The sequence below is a fragment of the Arachis hypogaea genome, chromosome 10 (assembly GCF_003086295.3).
Source record: "Arachis hypogaea cultivar Tifrunner chromosome 10, arahy.Tifrunner.gnm2.J5K5, whole genome shotgun sequence".
Classification (NCBI taxonomy): domain Eukaryota; kingdom Viridiplantae; phylum Streptophyta; class Magnoliopsida; order Fabales; family Fabaceae; genus Arachis; species Arachis hypogaea.
The window spans coordinates 38,881,016-38,889,371 of NC_092045.1; positions in this window are offsets into that span (position 1 = coordinate 38,881,016).

Below are 8,356 nucleotides of genomic sequence, written 5' to 3' on the forward strand. Positions count from 1 at the left end.
ACCTTGGCTTTTCCTTGGCCAGCCATCCTGAAAAATAGATATGCCAGGATGTAAATAGTTAAGCCATGTAGAGGTAATCATTGATGATAAAATAAGAATTTGTGCATAAAAGTATATAAGAGGAAAACAAGTCATCAACAATGTCATGGTCACCAAATATGTGGTGATTGGTGGTGCAAAGAATTAAAATGCATGTGTGTAACTAAAACAAGTGAAAGTCCAATGTAAATGGAAAGGGTTACACAAGTAAAACGCACCAATTATTGCAAAAGAATGAACCATAATCAAGAGAGTGCAAGTTAAAATCAAAGGGTGAGTTCAACCTGAGTCAAAAGGCATATGGTTCAACTTGAAAAGTGAGAGCGTATCACGGGAAACGAAATAAACACGGAAATGCCGACCGAAGAATTGAGCTTGGTGTAAATCAAGTAATCTCAGTTTCAAAAGTGACAAGTTTAATTCTAGGTTGCAAGTCTAAAAGCGAGACAATTTCGAAAAACTTGGGCAGCATTCCGACAGTAAATCAGATGTTCCCGGATAGTAGAACACAGCAGAAATCACATAAGAATCCAAAAATACATCAAACAAGAGAAAGGCATGGATTGCATATGCGTAGGCAGCAACAATATGTACATAGAATATCACTACACAACAACCAAGTAACTTTCATTCAGAAAGTAAACAAGAACGGAGCACTTATCGAGCCTAGAATCCTCTAACCACAACCTAGCTACCTAACCACCTAGGATCAACTAAAACATGCATATCAAACTATCCTAACAAATAGAATTAAGCAACTTAACTAAACAAAATTAATGAACAGAATTAATGAAATGAAAAATAAGGGAACAGATCAATGGAGGTAGGGGAACCTAGAACAAGGGAGAAGAGGAATGGAGTTGGAAAATGGACAGGGAGGAAGATAGTGGCGCTGCCCAGTAGCGGTGGCAGCGGCGAGCTTCGCGGTGGTACAGGGCAGCGCGGGCAGAGGTGGCGATTGGCGATGTGAGAGAGAGGGATGGAGGGGGAATGGGCGAAGAGGGGAGAAATGGATGTGATGATGGCGGTGGGGGGTGCCGGCGGCATTGGCGTAGCTGCGGTGGTGCCGGTCAGAAGCCATGGGGGTGGAGCAGTGAGAGAGAGAGAGAGAGAGAGAGAGAAAGAGAAGGAAAGAAAGAGAGGAGAGAAGGTGGGTTGCGGTGGTGAGGTCAGCACCGGACGGTGGTGGGGTGCGGCGGGTACAGAACTTGGGAGGGTGGCAATGGAGGTTTGAAGGGAGGAAAGGGAAAGTGGAACGTTGAAGGAGAATGGGGGTGAGAGGCGCGACTGCTAGGGTTCTCGCGTGGATGAGGATTATAATTTTGAATCCACGCGTACTCGTCCTGTACGTGTGCACATGGGTAGGCAAAACGAGAAGTGGACGCGGAAGCGCCAGGTGCGCCTAAGTGTGGATAGGGATGTGCTCATGGACGTGTACGCGTGATGGACGCGTACACGTCTTGTGCTAAACACACGCTTCCATCGCTGTTTTCGCGCAACTCTCTATTTAGATTGAAGGAGGGGCAAAATTCACATGCGGCACGTGCGCGTCAAGCACGCCCACGCGTGGTGTACCAGAGGTGCTATTGACGCGTGCGTGTCCTTGGGTCTAATTGTGCCTCTAGCACACCAGCCGCACGATTCCATCACAATTTTCTGTTCGTTAGATGGGGGAGCAACATTTGCATCGACGCCCACGTGTCGCTTACGCGAACGCGTGGGTTGCCCCCCTTTTTTTTCAGAGTGCAGAATAGATGTATTTGTGCAGGACCTAACACTGATGAAAATAACAAAGAACTAACAGTAAAATTGAAAGATCATACCATGGTGGGTTATCTCCCACCTAGCACTTTTAGTTATTGTCCTTAAGTTGGACATTTGATGAGCTCCTTGTCATGGTGGCTTGTGCTTGAACTCGTCCAAGAATCCCCACCAATGTTTGTACTTCCAGTAGCCTCTGGAGTCCCAAACTAGGTGCATACAGCCATCAAGCAAGTTAAAGCAAGTGACAAGGCCCCAAGAATAATAATTGTTGGATTGAATCCCAGGGTTCCAAACCTTGCTTTTGCACCCGTCTTTTTGTTGATCATCATTGTTCCAACCGGGTGGCGAGCAAATTGAATTCTCACTGAAGCGTCCAAACAACTTCCTAGACCCATTCAATCGAGCTCCACACCAACCTTTGATTTTAGACTTTGAACCTTCAACCATAATGAACCTAGGATTGTGTTGCCAACCACTAACCATCTCTCTTTTACTCTTTAACCTACAAAGAGCTCTCAGTTGGCCATCCATCTCAAGCAAACCATATTCAAGTGGGATTATAAAGCTTAGAGATAAGAGGTTTACCCATTTGAATAAAAGGATGGATGATGATGGCTTGGAGAGAGGTGTTTCCAATGGCTTTACAAGCTCCACTCCCTTGTGATCTTCTTTGAATTCTTCCACCACCTTGCAAACCTCTTCAAATTCAACCGTGCCCTGATCAAATTCTTCTAATTCTCCCATATCACTCAAGTCATAAGTTGGAGGTTGAGAAAGTCTACCTCCACATCATTTTCCGATTCACTTGGAGAAGGTTCTTCAAACTCAAGGGGTTCAATTGCGGATGCAAGTTCATCACTAAGAGGGCTTGATTCATTATCATCATCACCAAGGGAACTTGCCTCTTGATCTATTCCGTCGAGTTCTTCATAAGGAACATGCCTTGGAGGTTGTGCACTATCCTCCTCGACATCAATTTCAAGCTTATTGAAGGAATACTCTACAACTCTAGGTTCAAATGGAGGTTCAGCATCTCCTAGGTTCTTAACCAATTCTTCCTCTTCAACTATTATGGCTTCCTCCACTTATTCCAATACAAAATCATGCTCCTCACTGTCCACCGGAGTTTCTAGTATCTCCGTCATGCTACGCTCTTTTATTGATTCTCCACATGTAGCCATGGGAGTACTTTGAGTGTCAAAGCGTAGCAAGGCTAAATCACCTACTACTCGCTCCAATTGATGAAGGGTTGCATGAAATCGATCCAGTGTTTCCTCGAGATGATCCCTTGACACTTGTTCCTCTTGGATAACATAATTAGGATCATATGGCTCGTGGATTGATGGATATGGGGAAGGTGTATATGAAGATGGTTATTCTTGGGAGTACTTTGGTTGGAATTGGGGTGGTTCCATATATGGTTCATATGGCATATAAGGTGGTTGGTATGGTGGATAAGGGTTAGAATCGTATGAGGGTGTTTAGTAGTACGAGCTTGTGAGTATGGTGGTTCAAAATTATGTTGAGAAGGGGGCTCATGGGTATAGTGTGGTGGGTGTTGAGTGTCACGAAAAGGTCCACCATAACCATTGTCTTGATATGCATCATAGAATGGTTGTTGCTCGTAACACATTGGACGGGGTTGTTGCCAAGAGGGTTGATCAAATCCTTGTGGCGCCTCCCATCTTTGATTGTCCCATCCTTGATGCATGTTCCCATTGTAGCTTCCATTCTCTACAACACAATTTGAACCGAACTCGTAGCCAAAGGGGTGAGAATTCATGGTAACAAAAGAAAATAAAAACAAAAACTAATAAAAATAAGCAACTAATTCATAAGCTAAAAAAAACTAGCAAACAAGCAAAAAGCAAATATTTACAATAACCAATAATAAGGCACACGTTTGCAATTCCCCGGCAACAGCGCCATTTTGATGAACGGACTTTTGTGTGATCTAGAATTTTACAATAAACTGGTTACAAGTATAGTTTCTAGACCAATAATAATCCCTTCATACAACACTTTGGTTGTCACAAGTAACAAACACCTAAAAATAATAACCGAAGTATTCAAACCTTGGGTCGTCTCTCAAGAAATTGTAGGGAAGTATACTTATAATTGGTTATGGAAAAGTATATTTTTAGGGTTTTGAATGAGAAACAAGGAAAGTAAATTGCAATGGAAATTAAATGATAAAAATGGTCTTGGCAAGGTTTGGTGGTCAAGGATCCCTATCCTTATCACTAACCACAACATGATAATTGCAAGGATTAATCCCACTAAGTCATCCTCTAACAAGTAAAGGAAAGTCAAGTGAGCTATATCAATCTAAGTCTATAAGTTCTAGCTATTCACTAATTGAAGTAATGGAAACTAGAGTTAATGGCTATCAAATATCAATCACTTGGACATTAGTAACTCAAGAATTCCTAAGTTACCTTCCCAAGCCAAGAACATAAAATTCTACTTTAACATCCTTCCAAGCATTTTATCAAACACTTGGTAGGCACAAAATAAAAGCATAGAAAATTAACAATATAAATAAATCTAAACAACCAATTGCAAGCATCAGTGACTAACAATTAAAGAGAGTAACAATAACCATGGAAAACATAAATTGCATTAATATGGAAATTGAATCTAACATCAAAAGTTCACAAACTAAATGGGAAAATAAATAAATCAACAAGAGAAGATAAACTCAGGTGCTAGAGTGATAGAATGTAGAATAGAAACTAAAATAAAGCGAGATAGAAATTTGAATTGGAGAAGAACTAAACCTAAAAACCTAAAACCTAGAGAGAGAAGAGAGCCTCTCTCTCTAAAAACTACATCTAAAACCTAAAATTATGTGTATGATTGATTGATTGAATGAATGATGCCTTCCCCCTTTAGTCCTTGGTCTCTTTAGCCTTTTTCTACCTAGGATTAGCTTCAAAACTGGTCCAGAAGCCCCTCTAAAATCGCCAGGTGCGATTTCATTAAAGGTGTTAGCGTGGGCAACGACGTGTACGCGTACAGCACGCGTACGCGTACGCGTCCTTGCGTATGGTGCGCGCGTGCGTCCATCGGTGCATCCCAAATCTTTGGCTTTTCATGATTTCTCCACTTTGCATGCTTTCTCCTCACTCCTTTGATCCATTCCCAGCCCTTTTCAATCTGAAATCACTAACAAACACATCAAGGCATCTAGTGGAGTCAATGGGAGATTAAACTTATAAAATTAAGGGTCTAAAAGCATGTTTTCACAGTTAAGCACAAATTAGGGGACAATCACAAAACCATACTATTTCATTGAGTAAATGTGAGAAAAGGTTGACAAAATACTCTAAATTCAACAAAGGATAAACCCTACAAATGGGGTTTATCAGTGCCTTAGAATTGAAGAAAATTTTTTTGGAGAAACAGGGCAGTGTGCGTACGAACACCCTTGTGCGTAAGCACACAATCACCAAAACTTGTGTCTTGTGCGTATGCACACTTGTCTTCACAGCCCCTGTTAGGAGTGCTGGCACTTCTCTGTGCGTGAGCATCCCTGCCTTTCTCGCCCTATGTGCTTGCGCACAAGCTTATGCGTACACTCACTAACTCCAAATCCTGCATCTTGTGTGTACGCACCCGGTTGTGCGTACGCACACCTGTTTGCCACCCTTCTGCTTGGAGCGCTCGCACTTCTTTTTGCGTGCACACCTTAGCCTTTTTTCTCTCTATGCGTATGCACACATGATCTTTCTTTAAGTTTTTATCAGAAAAAAAGAAGAAGTTCTTTTGTTCGTACGCACACTTCTTAATCACCCTTCTGCTCGGGGCGTTCACACATGCATGTGCGAGCGCACATCTTCCATTCTTCACCAAGTGTGCGTATGCACACATGTTTGTGCACACGCACAAGTGCTGTTTTAGGCATACTTTTAATTGGACTTTAAGTTAAGCCCTAACGCACTTCTGTGCCCCCTCCATCTCTCTCTTTTCTTGCTTTTGCCTTATTTTCTACTTATTCTTGTTTGTTTAATTGCATTTCATTTTTTACTTTAGTAATTATATTAGGTTTGGTTTAGTTGTTTGTTAATTAAATATGTTGCAAGTGTTTTCTTGATATTGATTGGGTTGCTTCTTGCTTAAAATTTGGCATACTTTTTGATGAATTTGTACGCTATGCATTAGGTTTGTGTTTAATTGCCTGAATGAACTTTTAATTTAGTTCATATGTTGTAGCTATCATATACTTTAAACTATATTTTTGTTTGACATACTATTCATTGTGCACTTTTGAATCATTTATGATGTTATGTTGGTTTGAAATTTCCATAATGTATTTGTTTGTTACTTTGAGTTGCTAGCACCAAATTTGATAGAAAAATTACCATTCGGTTCCATATTTGGTGGAGCTTTTAACAAGTGCATTGAATATCCATGAATTGAATTGACCTCCTTGTTCATCATGGTTTTCAAATCAATATAATCACATTCCAAGGTACTTGTTTGTTTTTAATGCTTTGCATTTGTTTGAGTGACTTGACTTGATTTTTATCAAGCATGTCACTTTTTACAACAAGAACCTTGTCTATATGATTATTTCCTTGTTTTTGAGGATGAATAAGTAATTCCCTTTTTATCGTGGAATTGGTTGTTATTTGTTGTGCTACCTTATTTTAATCTTGCACATTCACTTGCACAATTTCAATGTATCTCATATATTCAATTCACTTTATTTGTGATTACCTAGGTTTGATTGTGCCTTATCTCTTGCTTATTCTTTATTTGCAACCTAGGCTACTTTATTGAGGAACATATGCTATTTCTTTTTATTGTGTGGTTACCATTTTTACCCGGCTAATGTGTGCGTTCTAAACCATGCGCACATTTAGAATGCACATATTGTCTTCTATCAGACCACACTCATATGAACTCTTCCTCAATTCTTGTTTATTTGTTTTATACAGCAGCCTGCACCCTAGCGCCTACCAGCTGAAGGTGGAACCTCTTAGATCTTCATCTCCCGGATTATGTGCATGCATAGAGGACCATGCAATGATTAAGTGTGGGGGGGGGATCCGCAACTTTGGGGAGTAAATTTCTCTTTCCAAACACTTTGCACTGTTTTCTAGCTTTTTGTAGTTCTGAATTTTGTGAATATTTGTTTATTATTTCATTGCATTGCACTTTGCCTAGTTTGCATTGCCTAGTTTGCATATATATATATATATATATATATATATATATATATATATATATATATATATATATATATATTAGCTTGGTTATAGTTTTATGGTAGTAAATATTTGCATGTTGCCTAGTATAGGAAATAAGTTTGGTAAAAATAACAAAGGATTTTCAAGAAATCTCTTTTAGAGTGTTCCATTGATTAGATTTGAAACTTGTTTTTCAACTTGCTTGGAGTATTTTTTTATGGAACATAGAAAAGAGCTAGAACAAAACACCTAGTGAGATTTGAGCTTTAATTGTGTGGTTGCACATTTTCAACCACAAATTTTGTTCTTGTGTGCTATACTCCTTTTATGATTGTGATCTTAGATTTGCTTGAGTTTTTATGTTCTATATTCGAAGTTTTGAATGCATTTAGTATGATTGAGGCCATTTTGAAATTAAAACTCACTAATCCATATGGCCATACCCTCATATCTACCTTTGTAACTCACTTTTGAGCCTTTGTATCCCTCATTGTTCTAATTTTAAGCACATCATTTACCCTAAGTGAAAAACCATTAATGTCCATGAATTGTATCTTTGATTAGCTTGGGTTAAGTAGTGTGTGTTACTCAAGTGTGGGGGAAATTTGTGGAGAAACATTGGTAGTAAGTTTACTTTAGGTATTCATTGAGAAATTTTGGAAAAATGGGTAAACACTCATGCATTCATTACTTAAAACATATGCATCTCTTTTTGATGATACAAGAAAAATTTTAGTGTATATACTATGTTTAAAAAAAAAGGAAAAGAAAAGAAAAGAAAAGAAAAAAATGAATGTTAATAACAATGCTAAATAAAGAATGCATATGTGTATGAATTAGAAAGAAGATGCATGAGTGAATGTGAGAAAGGAGATGAATGGGAAGTTAGGTTGTCTTCTTTGGTGTAAATAGGTTGATATAGAATTAGGTGGGAGACTTGAGCTAATCAAAGATCAAATCTACCAGTCTACTTAACCATATTAATCCTACCCTTATCCTAATCTCGTTGCAACCCTCAAAAGACCTCATGATATTTGCATTCATGCATAAAGTATTTGTTGATTGTTAGATGACTAGCAAATTCTAGAAAACTTGATTAAAGGAGAATTCAGTTATTAAGCCCTAAACACTGAGCGATTAGAGCGTATACACATCCGGTGAGGGGTTTGATTGGTCAATTCTATGATTCCTATTCTTACCTTGTGTTTTCTTGCACATTGTGGAATTAATTTTTGAAAACTTCAAATCAAATCTTTGGATGTTGATCATATTTACATTAATTCCTTGCCTTGGCCCTAATGATCTATTTTGGATTAATTGGAAATCTCTTGTTTGCTTTTGCCAAACTCAATAGGGAA